Source organism: Staurois parvus, unplaced genomic scaffold, assembly GCF_062004578.1.
Source record: "Staurois parvus isolate SC_StPar_1 unplaced genomic scaffold, SC_StPar_1.0 ptg000118l, whole genome shotgun sequence".
NCBI lineage: Eukaryota > Metazoa > Chordata > Amphibia > Anura > Ranidae > Staurois > Staurois parvus.
Window position 1 is genome coordinate 9,570,912 of NW_028317914.1, and position 16,099 is coordinate 9,587,010.

The window sequence follows — 16,099 nt, forward strand, 5'->3', positions numbered from 1 at the left end:
TGCTTCTTGGCCTTTTGGCCATGATCAAGTTTGGTATCGACCTAGGCCCTTAGGGGTGTCCCGGCTGTTCAGCTGCGTCGTTGAGAAGTTCTTCGATCTATCCAAGCCTTTTGGTCCTTGTGGGGTACCCTCTGCTCGGCCTGGTAGGATCGTCAATTAAATTTGGCTTCACCTACTTGCTGCTATTGGGTTAGAGGCTTAGTCCCCACAAGGAACGAGACTGCGATCTACCCTACTGTCCTCTTTCCTTTTTGTATTATTGCTACTCGGCCTTTTGGCCATGATCAAGTTTAGTATCGACCTAGGCCCTTAGGGGTGTCCCTGCTGTTCAGCTGCGTCGTTGAGAAGTTCTTTGCTCTATCCAAGCCTTTTGGTCCTTGTGGGATACCCTCTGCTCGGCCTGGTAGGATCGTCAATTAAATTTGGCTTCACCTTCTTACTGCTATTGGGTCAGAGGCTTAGTCCCCACAAGGAACGAGACTGCGATCTACCCTCTTTCCTTTCTGTATTATTGCTTCTTGGCCTTGTGGCCATGATCAAGTTTGGTATCGACCTAGGCCCTTAGGGGTGTCCCGGCTGTCCAGCTGCGTCGTTGAGAAGTTCTTCGATCTATCCAAGCCTTTTGGTCCTTGTGTGGTACCCTCTGCTCGGCCTGGTAGGATCGTCAATTAAATTTGGCTTCACCTTCTTGCTGCTATTGGGTTAGAGGCTTAGTCCCCACAAGGAACGAGACTGCGATCTACCCTCTTTCCTTTCTGTATTATTGCTTCTCGGCCCTTTTGGCCATGATCAAGTTTGGTATCGACCTAGGCTCTTAGGGGTGTCCCTGCTGTTCAGCTGCGTCGTTGAGAAGTTCTTTGCTCTATCCAAGCCTTTTGGTCCTTGTGGGATACCCTCTGCTCGGCCTGGTAGGATCGTCAATTAAATTTGGCTTCATCTTCTTACTGCTATTGGGTCAGAGGCTTAGTCCCCACAAGGAACGAGACTGCGATCTACCCTCTTTCCTTTCTGTATTATTGCTTCTCGGCCTTTTGGCCATGATCAAGTTTGGTATCGACCTAGGCCCTTAGGGGTGTCCCGGCTGTTCAGCTGCGTCGTTGAGAAGTTCTTCGATCTATCCAAGCCTTTTGGTCCTTGTGGGGTACCCTCTGCTCGGCCTGGTAGGATCGTCAATTAAATTTGGCTTCACCTACTTGCTGCTATTGGGTTAGAGGCTTAGTCCCCACAAGGAACGAGACTGCGATCTACCCTACTGTCCTCTTTCCTTTCTGTATTGTTGCTACTCGGCCTTTTGGCCATGATCAAGTTTAGTATCGACCTAGGCCCTTAGGGGTGTCCCTGCTGTTCAGCTGCGTCGTTGAGAAGTTCTTTGCTCTATCCAAGCCTTTTGGTCCTTGTGGGATACCCTCTGCTCGGCCTGGTAGGATCGTCAATTAAATTTGGCTTCACCTTCTTACTGCTATTGGGTCAGAGGCTTAGTTCCCACAAGGAACGAGACTGCGATCTACCCTCTTTCCTTTCTGTATTATTGCTTCTCGGCCTTGTGGCCATGATCAAGTTTGGTATCGACCTAGGCCCTTAGGGGTGTTCCGGCTGTCCAGCAGCGTCGTTGAGAAGTTCTTCGATCTATCCAAGCCTTTTGGTCCTTGTGGGGTACCCTCTGCTCGGCCTGGTAGGATCGTCAATTAAATTTGGCTTCACCTTCTTGCTGCTATTGGGTTAGAGGCTTAGTCCCCACAAGGAACGAGACTGCGATCTACCCTCTTTCCTTTCTGTATTATTGCTTCTCGGCCTTGTGGCCATGATCAAGTTTGGTATCTACCTAGGCCCTTAGGGGTGTCCCGGCTGTCCAGCAGCGTCGTTGAGAAGTTCTTCGATCTATCCAAGCCTTTTGGTCCTTGTGGGGTACCCTCTGCTCGGCCTGGTAGGATCGTCAATTAAATTTGGCTTCACCTACTTGCTGCTATTGGGTTAGAGGCTTAGTCCCCACAAGGAACGAGACTGTGATCTACCCTACTGTCCTCTTTCCTTTCTGTATTATTGCTACTCGGCCTTTTGGCCATGATCAAGTTTAGTATCGACCTAGGCCCTTAGGGGTGTCTCTGCTGTCCATCTGCGTCGTTAAGAAGTTCTTCGATCTATCCAAGCCTTTTGGTCTTTTTGGGGTACCCTTTGCTCGGCCTGGTAGGATTGTCAATAAAATTTGGCTTCACCTACTAGCTGCTATTGGGTTAGAGGCTTAGTCCCCACAAGGAACGAGACTGCGATCTTCCCTACTGTCCTCTTTTCTTTCTGCAATATTGCTTCTCGACCTTTTGGCCATGATCAAGTTTGGTATCTACCTAGGCCCTTAGGGGTGTCCCTGCTATCCAGCTTCGTCGTTGAGAAGTTCTTTGATCTATCCAAGCCTTTTGGACCTTTTGGGGTACCCTCTGCTCGGCCTGGTAGGATCGTCAACTAAATTTGGCTTCACCTCTTGCTGCTATTGTGTTAGAGGCTTAGTCCCCACAAGAAACGAGACTGCGATCTACCCTCTTTCCTTTCTGTATTATTGCTTCTCGGCCTTTTGGCTATGATCAAGTTTGTTATCCACCTAGGCCCTTAGGGGTGTCCCTGCTGTTCAGCTGCGTCGTTGAGAAGTTCTTTGCTCTATCCAAGCCTTTTGGTCTTTGTGGGGTACCCTCTGCTCGGCCTGGTAGGATCGTCAATTAAATTTGGCTTCACCTTCTTGCTGCTATTGGGTTAGAGGCTTAGTCCCCGCAAGCAACGAGACTGCGATCTACCCTACTGTCCTCTTTTCTTTCTGTATTATTGCTTCTCGGCCTTTTGGCCATGATCAAGTTTAGTATCGACCTAGGCCCTTAGGGGTGTCCCTGCTGTTCAGCTGCGTCGTTGAGAAGTTCTTTGCTCTATCCAAGCCTTTTGGTCCTTGTGGGGTACCCTCTGCTCGGCCTGGTAGGATCGTCAATTAAATTTGGCTTCACCTACTTGCTGCTATTGGGTTAGAGGCTTAGTCCCCACAAGGAACGAGACTGCGATCTACCCTCTTTCCTTTCTGTATTATTGCTTCTCGGCCTTTTGGCAATGATCAAGTTTGGTATCGACCTAGGCCCTTAGGGGTGTCCCTGCTGTCCAGCTGCGTCGTTGAGAAGTTCTTCGATCTATCCAAGCCTATCGGTCCTTTTGGGGAACCCTCTGCTCAGCCTGGTAGGATCCTCAATTAAATTTGGGCTTCTCCTACTTGCTGCTATTGGGGTAGAAGCTTAGTCCCCACAAGGAAGGAGACTGCGATCTACCATACTGCCCTCTTTCCTATCTGCATTATTGCTTCTCGGCCTTTTGGCCATGATCAAGTTTGGTATCTGTGAATAAACTTCACTACAATTGAAACACTTTAGACCTTTCAGACTGAAGGCATCTATGTGGAAGAGAGCTCTGCATTGATTAAAGAAGGGGAAATGTGTCGGGACATTACAGATGATCATTGCTGACCACTGCATCACCCGCCATAAGATAACAGCAACAACCCTTTTAAATCTGTTCTCTGTTTTTTGAATGAAAAGGGTTGTTCTTATGTAGATCTCTGTAAACAAGTCTGGAAAGGAAGAAGGAAGGTTCTAGGATGAGGCTTATCACAAACAGGCATCTAACACAAAAAATACGATGACTAGCATGGAGTAGTTTAGCGTAGTGTAGTTTAGTGTAGGTCCTGCCCTAAAAGAGTCTACCTTGTCGTGGTGGGCAGGCTTGTCATCTTATGGTTAAAAATGTCAAAATTGGAGAAAGAATCCATTGTCTCTGGGCAGTTTCATTTTTGACCATGGGATTCAACTAAAAGACTCTAAGATTTCACTTAGGCAGAGCAGAAAAAAATAGTTATATGTCTATATTTATAGAAAAAAGATACAGACAGTAATCTGTACAAAACATTTTAAAGTGGCTTTGTATGTTGTCAGAATTTTTAATGTTACACGTTTATTCCTTCTTTTTTATGTCGGCAACATTTCTCTGAATGTAATGTTTAACCACTTCAAGTCCGGACACTTTTACCCCCTTCCTGTCCAGGCCAATTTTCAGCTTTCAGAGGTCCCGTACGACGATCAGTGTTCCACTGTGTACAGAGGACACAACGGGCACTGGATTGCACTGCTGTGCGCTCCAAGGGAGCGCGCACAAGCAGGGGGCGGGAAGGCCATTTATAAACGGCCACCTGACCCTGCACTTTCACCGTCCGGTCATTTATATACAACCGGACGGGAGGTGGTTAATAAATCCTAGCGCTTCATTTAAAGAGTAACTCCACTTTTACGGGGAAATACAAATGACACCTACAATTCCTACACAAATCACATTATCTTTCATTGTTATTAACAAGCAACTTCCCTTCCTAATCTACAGGGGCCCTCCAGGAGGTGTCATTTCCTGCTGTGTAACTGGTAGGCTGATATTCCCACAAGTTGGCACTGACATCAGTCAGATGATGGGCGTCCCCTCCAACAACCATCATCTCTACAGGTTTGCAGACCCTACCACTTTCTCCACAGGTACCCCGCAGGAGCAGCCGCCGATCGATCACTGCAAAAGTCGTTCCCGTGTATTTGGTTCAAGAACACACGTGGATCTATCTGCACAATAACAAAAGGTAAGAATCTCCAAACCTTTCACAACCATAAAAATATACATTAATTACCCAGAGGGGAGTGTTGTCCTCTCAACAAAAGTGGAGTTACTCTTTAAAGCAATACAGGACTGAAGATCATTTCTGAATGATTGTCAGCTCTTGTGCCCAGACTTTACATTCCTGCATTAGCACTTCTTGGTCTTTTGATCAAATTTTGCTGCGTCGTTAGCCTGAGGGGTTTCCCTGCTGTCCAGCTACTTCGTTGAGAAGTTCTTCGATCTATCCAAGCCTTTTGGTGCTTGTGCGGTACCCTCTGCTCGGCTTGGTAGGATCGTCAATTAAATTTGGCTTCACCTATTTGCTGCTATTGGGTTAGAGGCTTAGTCCCCACAAGGAACGAGACTGTGATCTACTCTACTGTCCTCTTTTCTTTCTGTATTATTGCTTCTCGGCCTTTTGGCCATGATCAAGTTTGTTATCCACCTAGGCCCTTAGGGGTGTCCCTGCTGTTCAGCTGCGTCGTTGAGAAGTTCTTTGCTCTATCCAAGCCTTTTGGTCCTTGTGGGATACCCTCTGCTCGGCCTGGTAGGATCGTCAATTAAATTTGGCTTCACCTTCTTACTGCTATTGGGTTAGAGGCTTAGTCCCCACAAGGAACGAGCCTGCGATCTACCCTCTTTCCTTTCTGTATTATTGCTTCTCGGCCTTTTGGCCATGATCAAGTTTGGTATCGACCTAGGCCCTTAGGGGTGTCCCGGCTGTTCAGCTGCGTCGTTGAGAAGTTCTTCGATCTATCCAAGCCTTTTGGTCCTTGTGGGGTACCCTCTGCTCGGCCTGGTAGGATCGTCAATTAAATTTGGCTTCACCTACTTGCTGCTATTGGGTTAGAGGCTTAGTCCCCACAAGGAACGAGACTGCGATCTACCCTACTGTCCTCTTTCCTTTTTGTATTATTGCTACTCGGCCTTTTGGCCATGATCAAGTTTAGTATCGACCTAGGCCCTTAGGGGTGTCCCTGCTGTTCAGCTGCGTCGTTGAGAAGTTCTTTGCTCTATCCAAGCCTTTTGGTCCTTGTGGGATACCCTCTGCTCGGCCTGGTAGGATCGTCAATTAAATTTGGCTTCACCTTCTTACTGCTATTGGGTCAGAGGCTTAGTCCCCACAAGGAACGAGACTGCGATCTACCCTCTTTCCTTTCTGTATTATTGCTTCTCGGCCCTTTTGGCCATGATCAAGTTTGGTATCGACCTAGGCCCTTAGGGGTGTCCCTGCTGTTCAGCTGCGTCGTTGAGAAGTTCTTTGCTCTATCCAAGCCTTTTGGTCCTTGTGGGATACCCTCTGCTCGGCCTGGTAGGATCGTCAATTAAATTTGGCTTCACCTTCTTACTGCTATTGGGTCAGAGGCTTAGTCCCCACAAGGAACGAGACTGCGATCTACCCTCTTTCCTTTCTGTATTATTGCTTCTCGGCCTTTTGGCCATGATCAAGTTTGGTATCGACCTAGGCCCTTAGGGGTGTCCCGGCTGTTCAGCTGCGTCGTTGAGAAGTTCTTCGATCTATCCAAGCCTTTTGGTCCTTGTGGGGTACCCTCTGCTCGGCCTGGTAGGATCGTCAATTAAATTTGGCTTCACCTACTTGCTGCTATTGGGTTAGAGGCTTAGTCCCCACAAGGAACGAGACTGCGATCTACCCTCTTTCCTTTCTGTATTATTGCTTCTCGGCCTTTTGGCAATGATCAAGTTTGGTATCGACCTAGGCCCTTAGGGGTGTCCCTGCTGTCCAGCTGCGTCGTTGAGAAGTTCTTCGATCTATCCAAGCCTTTTGGTCCTTTTGGGGAACCCGCTGCTCAGCCTGTTAGGATCCTCAATTAAATTTGGGCTTCTCCTACTTGCTGCTATTGGGGTAGAAGCTTAGTCCCCACAAGGAAGGAGACTGCGATCTACCATACTGCCCTCTTTCCTATCTGCATTATTGCTTCTCGGCCTTTTGGCCATGATCAAGTTTGGTATCTGTGAATAAACTTCACTACAATTGAAACACTTTAGACCTTTCAGACTGAAGGTATCTATGTGGAAGAGAGCTCTGCATTGATTAAAGAAGGGGAAATGTGTCGGGACATTAAAGATGATCATTGCTGACCACTGCATCACCCGCCATAAGATAACAGCAACAACCCTTTTAAATCTGTTCTCTGTTTTTTGAATGAAAAGGGTTGTTCTTATGTAGATCTCTGTAAACAAGTCTGGAAAGGAAGAAGGAAGGTTCTAGGATGAGGCTTATCACAAACAGGCATCTAACACAAAAAATACGATGACTAGCATGGAGTAGTTTAGCGTAGTGTAGTTTAGTGTAGGTCCTGCCCTAAAAGAGTCTACCTTGTCGTGGTGGGCAGGCTTGTCATCTTATGGTTAAAAATGTCAAAATTGGAGAAAGAATCCATTGTCTCTGGGCAGTTTCATTTTTGACCATGGGATTCAACTAAAAGACTCTAAGATTTCACTTAGGCAGAGCAGAAAAAAATAGTTATATGTCTATATTTATAGAAAAAAGATACAGACAGTAATCTGTACAAAACATTTTAAAGTGGCTTTGTATGTTGTCAGAATTTTTAATGTTACACGTTTATTCCTTCTTTTTTATGTCGGCAACATTTCTCTGAATGTAATGTTTAACCGCTTCAAGTCCGGACACTTTTACCCCCTTCCTGTCCAGGCCAATTTTCAGCTTTCAGAGGTCCCGTACGACGATCAGTGTTCCACTGTGTACAGAGGACACAACGGGCACTGGATTGCACTGCTGTGCGCTCCAAGGGAGCGCGCACAAGCAGGGGCCGGGAAGGACATTTATAAGCGGCCACCTGACCCTGCACTTTCACCGTCCGGTCATTTATATACAACCGGACGGGAGGTGGTTAATAAATCCTAGCGCTTCATTTAAAGAGTAACTCCACTTTTACCGGGAAATACAAATGACACCTACAATTCCTACACAAATCACATTATCTTTCATTGTTATTAACAAGCAACTTCCCTTCCTAATCTACAGGGGCCCTCCAGGAGGTGTCATTTCCTGCTGTGTAACTGGTAGGCTGATATTCCCACAAGTTGGCACTGACATCAGTCAGATGATGGGCGTCCCCTCCAACAACCATCATCTCTACAGGTTTGCAGACCCTACCACTTTCTCCACAGGTACCCCGCAGTAGCAGCCGCCGATCGATCACTGCAAAAGTCGTTCCCGTGTATTTGGTTCAAGAACACACGTGGATCTATCTGCACAATAACAAAAGGTAAGAATCTCCAAACCTTTCACAACCATAAAAATATACATTAATCACCCAGAGGGGAGTGTTGTCCTCTCAACAAAAGTGGAGTTACTCTTTAAAGCAATACAGGACTGAAGATCATTTCTGAATGATTGTCAGCTCTTGTGCCCAGACTTTACATTCCTGCATTAGCACTTCTTGGTCTTTTGATCAAATTTTGCTGCGTCGTTAGCCTGAGGGGTTTCCCTGCTGTCCAGCTACTTCGTTGAGAAGTTCTTCGATCTATCCAAACCTTTTGGTGCTTGTGCGGTTCCCTCTGCTCGGCTTGGTAGGATCGTCAATTAAATTTGGCTTCACCTACTTGCTGCTATTGGGTTAGAGGCTTAGTCCCCACAAGGAACGAGACTGTGATCTACTCTACTGTACTCTTTCCTTTCTGATTTATTGCTTCTCGGCCTTTTGGCCATGATCAAGTTTGTTATCCACCTAGGCCCTTAGGGGTGTCCCTGCTGTTCAGCTGCGTCGTTGAGAAGTTCTTTGCTCTATCCAAGCCTTTTGGTCCTTGTGGGGTACCCTCTGCTCGGCCTGGTAGGATCGTCAATTAAATTTGGCTTCACCTTCTTGCTGCTATTGGGTTAGAGGCTTAGTCCCCGCAAGCAACAAGACTGCGATCTACCCTACTGTCCTCTTTTCTTTCTGTATTATTGCTTCTCGGCCTTTTGGCCATGATCAAGTTTAGTATCGACCTAGGCCCTTAGGGGTGTCCCTGCTGTTCAGCTGCGTCGTTGAGAAGTTCTTTGCTCTATCCAAGCCTTTTGGTCCTTGTGGGATACCCTCTGCTCGGCCTGGTAGGATCGTCAATTAAATTTGGCTTCACCTTCTTACTGCTATTGGGTCAGAGGCTTAGTCCCCACAAGGAACGAGACTGCGATCTACCCTCTTTCCTTTCTGTATTATTGCTTCTCGGCCTTTTGGCCATGATCAAGTTTGGTATCGACTTAGGCCCTTAGGGGTGTCCCGGCTGTTCAGCTGCGTCGTTGAGAAGTTCTTCGATCTATCCAAGCCTTTTGGTCCTTGTGGGGTACCCTCTGCTCGGCCTGGTAGGATCGTCAATTAAATTTGGCTTCACCTTCTTGCTGCTATTGGGTTAGAGGCTTAGTCCCCACAAGGAACGAGACTGCGATCTACCCTCTTTCCTTTCTGTATTATTGCTTCTCGGCCCTTTTGGCCATGATCAAGTTTGGTATCGACCTAGGCTCTTAGGGGTGTCCCTGCTGTTCAGCTGCATCGTTGAGAAGTTCTTTGCTCTATCCAAGCCTTTTGGTCCTTGTGGGATACCCTCTGCTCGGCCTGGTAGGATCGTCAATTAAATTTGGCTTCACCTTCTTACTGCTATTGGGTCAGAGGCTTAGTCCCCACAAGGAACAAGACTGCGATCTACCCTCTTTCCTTTCTGTATTATTGCTTCTCGGCCTTTTGGCCATGATCAAGTTTGGTATCGACCTAGGCCCTTAGGGGTGTCCCGGCTGTTCAGCTGCGTCGTTGAGAAGTTCTTCGATCTATCCAAGCCTTTTGGTCCTTGTGGGGTACCCTCTGCTCGGCCTGGTAGGATCGTCAATTAGATTTGGCTTCACCTACTTGCTGCTATTGGGTTAGAGGCTTAGTCCCCACAAGGAACGAGACTGCGATCTACCCTACTGTCCTCTTTCCTTTCTGTATTATTGCTACTCGGCCTTTTGGCCATGATCAAGTTTAGTATCGACCTAGGCCCTTAGGGGTGTCCCTGCTGTTCAGCTGCGTCGTTGAGAAGTTCTTGGCTCTATCCAAGCCTTTTGGTCCTTGTGGGATACCCTCTGCTCGGCCTGGTAGGATCGTCAATTAAATTTGGCTTCACCTTCTTACTGCTATTGGGTCAGAGGCTTAGTTCCCACAAGGAACGAGACTGCGATCTACCCTCTTTCCTTTCTGTATTATTGCTTCTCGGCCTTGTGGCCATGATCAAGTTTGGTATCGACCTAGGCCCTTAGGGGTGTCCCGGCTGTCCAGCAGCGTCGTTGAGAAGTTCTTCGATCTATCCAAGCCTTTTGGTCCTTGTGGGGTACCCTCTGCTCGGCCTGGTAGGATCGTCAATTAAATTTGGCTTCACCTTCTTGCTGCTATTGGGTTAGAGGCTTAGTCCCCACAAGGAACGAGACTGCGATCTACCCTCTTTCCTTTCTGTATTATTGCTTCTCGGCCTTGTTGCCATGATCAAGTTTGGTATCGACCTAGGCCCTTAGGGGTGTCCCGGCTGTCCAGCAGCGTCGTTGAGAAGTTCTTCGATCTATCCAAGCCTTTTGGTCCTTGTGGGGTACCCTCTGCTCGGCCTGGTAGGATCGTCAATTAAATTTGGCTTCACCTACTTGCTGCTATTGGGTTAGAGGCTTAGTCCCCACAAGGAACGAGACTGCGATCTACCCTACTGTCCTCTTTCCTTTCTGTATTATTGCTACTCGGCCTTTTGGCCATGATCAAGTTTAGTATCGACCTAGGCCCTTAGGGGTGTCTCTGCTGTCCATCTGCGTCGTTAAGAAGTTCTTCGACCTATCCAAGCCCTTTGGTCTTTTTGGGGTACCCTTTGCTCGGCCTGGTAGGATCGTCAATAAAATTTGGCTTCACCTACTAGCTGCTATTGGGTTAGAGGCTTAGTCCCCACAAGGAACGAGACTGCGATCTTCCCTACTGTCCTCTTTTCTTTCTGCAATATTGCTTCTCGGCCTTTTGGCCATGATCAAGTTTGGTATCTACCTAGGCCCTTAGGGGTGTCCCTGCTATCCAGCTTCGTCGTTGAGAAGTTCTTCGATCTATCCAAGCCTTTTGGACCTTTTGGGGTACCCTCTGCTCGGCCTGGTAGGATCGTCAACTAAATTTGGCTTCACCTACTTGCTGCTATTGTGTTAGAGGCTTAGTCCCCACAAGAAACGAGACTGCGATCTACCCTCTTTCCTTTCTGTATTATTGCTTCTCGGCCTTTTGGCTATGATCAAGTTTGTTATCCACCTAGGCCCTTAGGGGTGTCCCTGCTGTTCAGCTGCGTCGTTGAGAAGTTCTTTGCTCTATCCAAGCCTTTTGGTCTTTGTGGGGTACCCTCTGCTCGGCCTGGTAGGATCGTCAATTAAATTTGGCTTCACCTTCTTGCTGCTATTGGGTTAGAGGCTTAGTCCCCGCCAGCAACGAGACTGCGATCTACCCTACTGTCCTCTTTTCTTTCTGTATTATTGCTTCTCGGCCTTTTGGCCATGATCAAGTTTAGTATCGACCTAGGCCCTTAGGGGTGTCCCTGCTGTTCAGCTGCGTCGTTGAGAAGTTCTTTGCTCTATCCAAGCCTTTTGGTCCTTGTGGGGTACCCTCTGCTCGGCCTGGTAGGATCGTCAATTAAATTTGGCTTCACCTTCTTACTGCTATTGGGTCAGAGGCTTAGTCCCCACAAGGAACGAGACTGCGATCTACCCTCTTTCCTTTCTGTATTATTGCTTCTCGGCCTTTTGGCCATGATCAAGTTTGGTATCGACCTAGGCCCTTAGGGGTGTCCCGGCTGTTCAGCTGCGTCGTTGAGAAGTTCTTCGATCTATCCAAGCCTTTTGGTCCTTGTGGGGTACCCTCTGCTCGGCCTGGTAGGATGGTCAATTAAATTTGGCTTCACCTACTTGCTGCTATTGGGTTAGAGGCTTAGTCCCCACAAGGAACGAGACTGCGATCTACCCTCTTTCCTTTCTGTATTATTGCTTCTCGGCCTTTTGGCAATGATCAAGTTTGGTATCGACCTAGGCCCTTAGGGGTGTCCCTGCTGTCCAGCTGCGTCGTTGAGAAGTTCTTCGATCTATCCAAGCCTATCGGTCCTTTTGGGGAACCCTCTGCTCAGCCTGGTAGGATCCTCAATTAAATTTGGGCTTCTCCTACTTGCTGCTATTGGGGTAGAAGCTTAGTCCCCACAAGGAAGGAGACTGCGATCTACCATACTGCCCTCTTTCCTATCTGCATTATTGCTTCTCGGCCTTTTGGCCATGATCAAGTTTGGTATCTGTGAATAAACTTCACTACAATTGAAACACTTTAGACCTTTCAGACTGAAGGCATCTATGTGGAAGAGATCTCTGCATTGATTAAAGAAGGGGAAATGTGTCGGGACATTACAGATGATCATTGCTGACCACTGCATAACCCGCCATAAGATAACAGCAACAACCCTTTTAAATCTGTTCTCTGTTTTTTGAATGAAAAGGGTTGTTCTTATGTAGATCTCTGTAAACAAGTCTGGAAAGGAAGAAGGAAGGTTCTAGGATGAGGCTTATCACAAACAGGCATCTAACACAAAAAATACGATGACTAGCATGGAGTAGTTTAGCGTAGTGTAGTTTAGTGTAGGTCCTGCCCTAAAAGAGTCTACCTTGTCGTGGTGGGCAGGCTTGTCATCTTATGGTTAAAAATGTCAAAATTGGAGAAAGAATCCATTGTCTCTGGGCAGTTTCATTTTTGACCATGGGATTCAACTAAAAGACTCTAAGATTTCACTTAGGCAGAGCAGAAAAAAATAGTTATATGTCTATATTTATAGAAAAAAGATACAGACAGTAATGTGTACAAAACATTTTAAAGTGGCTTTGTATGTTGTCAGAATTTTTAATGTTACACGTTTATTCCTTCTTTTTTATGTCGGCAACATTTCTCTGAATGTAATGTTTAACCACTTCAAGTCCGGACACTTTTACCCCCTTCCTGTCCAGGCCAATTTTCAGCTTTCAGAGGTCCCGTACGACGATCAGTGTTCCACTGTGTACAGAGGACACAACGGGCACTGGATTGCACTGCTGTGCGCTCCAAGGGAGCGCGCACAAGCAGGGGGCGGGAAGGCCATTTATAAACGGCCACCTGACCCTGCACTTTCACCGTCCGGTCATTTATATACAACCGGACGGGAGGTGGTTAATAAATCCTAGCGCTTCATTTAAAGAGTAACTCCACTTTTATGGGGAAATACAAATTACACCTACAATTCCTACACAAATCACATTATCTTTCATTGTTATTAACAAGCAACTTCCCTTCCTAATCTACAGGGGCCCTCCAGGAGGTGTCATTTCCTGCTGTGTAACTGGTAGGCTGATATTCCCACAAGTTGGCACTGACATCAGTCAGATGATGGGCGTCCCCTCCAACAACCATCATCTCTACAGGTTTGCAGACCCTACCACTTTCTCCACAGGTACCCCGCAGGAGCAGCCGCCGATCGATCACTGCAAAAGTCGTTCCCGTGTATTTGGTTCAAGAACACACGTGGATCTATCTGCACAATAACAAAAGGTAAGAATCTCCAAACCTTTCACAACCATAAAAATATACATTAATCACCCAGAGGGGAGTGTTGTCCTCTCAACAAAAGTGGAGTTACTCTTTAAAGCAATACAGGACTGAAGATCATTTCTGAATGATTGTCAGCTCTTGTGCCCAGACTTTACATTCCTGCATTAGCACTTCTTGGTCTTTTGATCAAATTTTGCTGCGTCGTTAGCCTGAGGGGTTTCCCTGCTGTCCAGCTACTTCGTTGAGAAGTTCTTCGATCTATCCAAGCCTTTTGGTGCTTGTGCGGTACCCTCTGCTCGGCTTGGTAGGATCGTCAATTAAATTTGGCTTCACCTATTTGCTGCTATTGGGTTAGAGGCTTAGTCCCCACAAGGAACGAGACTGTGATCTACTCTACTGTCCTCTTTTCTTTCTGTATTATTGCTTCTCGGCCTTTTGGCCATGATCAAGTTTGTTATCCACCTAGGCCCTTAGGGGTGTCCCTGCTGTTCAGCTGCGTCGTTGAGAAGTTCTTTGCTCTATCCAAGCCTTTTGGTCCTTGTGGGATACCCTCTGCTCGGCCTGGTAGGATCGTCAATTAAATTTCGCTTCACCTTCTTACTGCTATTGGGTCAGAGGCTTAGTCCCCACAAGGAACGAGCCTGCGATCTACCCTCTTTCCTTTCTGTATTATTGCTTCTCGGCCTTTTGGCCATGATCAAGTTTGGTATCGACCTAGGCCCTTAGGGGTGTCCCGGCTGTTCAGCTGCGTCGTTGAGAAGTTCTTCGATCTATCCAAGCCTTTTGGTCCTTGTGGGGTACCCTCTGCTCGGCCTGGTAGGATCGTCAATTAAATTTGGCTTCACCTACTTGCTGCTATTGGGTTAGAGGCTTAGTCCCCACAAGGAACGAGACTGCGATCTACCCTACTGTCCTCTTTCCTTTTTGTATTATTGCTACTCGGCCTTTTGGCCATGATCAAGTTTAGTATCGACCTAGGCCCTTAGGGGTGTCCCTGCTGTTCAGCTGCGTCGTTGAGAAGTTCTTTGCTCTATCCAAGCCTTTTGGTCCTTGTGGGATACCCTCTGCTCGGCCTGGTAGGATCGTCAATTAAATTTGGCTTCACCTTCTTACTGCTATTGGGTCAGCGGCTTAGTCCCCACAAGGAACGAGACTGCGATCTACCCTCTTTCCTTTCTGTATTATTGCTTCTCGGCCCTTTTGGCCATGATCAAGTTTGGTATCGACCTAGGCTCTTAGGGGTGTCCCTGCTGTTCAGCTGCGTCGTTGAGAAGTTCTTTGCTCTATCCAAGCCTTTTGGTCCTTGTGGGATACCCTCTGCTCGGCCTGGTAGGATCGTCAATTAAATTTGGCTTCACCTTCTTACTGCTATTGGGTCAGAGGCTTAGTCCCCACAAGGAACGAGACTGCGATCTACCCTCTTTCCTTTCTGTATTATTGCTTCTCGGCCTTTTGGCCATGATCAAGTTTGGTATCGACCTAGGCCCTTAGGGGTGTCCCGGCTGTTCAGCTGCGTCGTTGAGAAGTTCTTCGATCTATCCAAGCCTTTTGGTCCTTGTGGGGTACCCTCTGCTCGGCCTGGTAGGATCGTCAATTAAATTTGGCTTCACCTACTTGCTGCTATTGGGTTAGAGGCTTAGTCCCCACAAGGAACGAGACTGCGATCTACCCTACTGTCCTCTTTCCTTTCTGTATTATTGCTACTCGGCCTTTTGGCCATGATCAAGTTTAGTATCGACCTAGGCCCTTAGGGGTGTCCCAGCTGTTCTGCTGCGTCGTTGAGAAGTTCTTTGCTCTATCCAAGCCTTTTGGTCCTTGTGGGATACCCTCTGCTCGGCCTGGTAGGATCGTCAATTAAATTTGGCTTCACCTTCTTACTGCTATTGGGTCAGAGGCTTAGTTCCCACAAGGAACGAGACTGCGATCTACCCTCTTTCCTTTCTGTATTATTGCTTCTCGGCCTTGTGGCCATGATCAAGTTTGGTATCGACCTAGGCCCTTAGGGGTGTCCCGGCTGTCCAGCAGCGTCGTTGAGAAGTTCTTCGATCTATCCAAGCCTTTTGGTCCTTGTGGGGTACCCTCTGCTCGGCCTGGTAGGATCGTCAATTAAATTTGGCTTCACCTACTTGCTGCTATTGGGTTAGAGGCTTAGTCCCCACAAGGAACGAGACTGCGATCTACCCTCTTTCCTTTCTGTATTATTGCTTCTCGGCCTTTTGGCAATGATCAAGTTTGGTATCGACCTAGGCCCTTAGGGGTGTCCCTGCTGTCCAGCTGCGTCGTTGAGAAGTTCTTCGATCTATCCAAGCCTATCGGTCCTTTTGGGGAACCCTCTGCTCAGCCTGGTAGGATCCTCAATTAAATTTGGGCTTCTCCTACTTGCTGCTATTGGGGTAGAAGCTTAGTCCCCACAAGGAAGGAGACTGCGATCTACCATACTGCCCTCTTTCCTATCTGCATTATTGCTTCTCGGCCTTTTGGCCATGATCAAGTTTGGTATCTGTGAATAAACTTCACTACAATTGAAACACTTTAGACCTTTGAGACTGAAGGCATCTATGTGGAAGAGAGCTCTGCATTGATTAAAGAAGGGGAAATGTGTCGGGACATTACAGATGATCATTGCTGACCACTGCATCACCCGCCATAAGATAACAGCAACAACCCTATTAAATCTGTTCTCTGTTTTTTTGAATGAAAAGGGTTGTTCTTATGTAGATCTCTGTAAACAAGTCTGGAAAGGAAGAAGGAAGGTTCTAGGATGAGGCTTATCACAAACAGGCATCTAACACAAAAAATACGATGACTAGCATGGAGTAGTTTAGCGTAGTGTAGTTTAGTGTAGGTCCTGCCCTAAAAGAGTCTACCTTGTC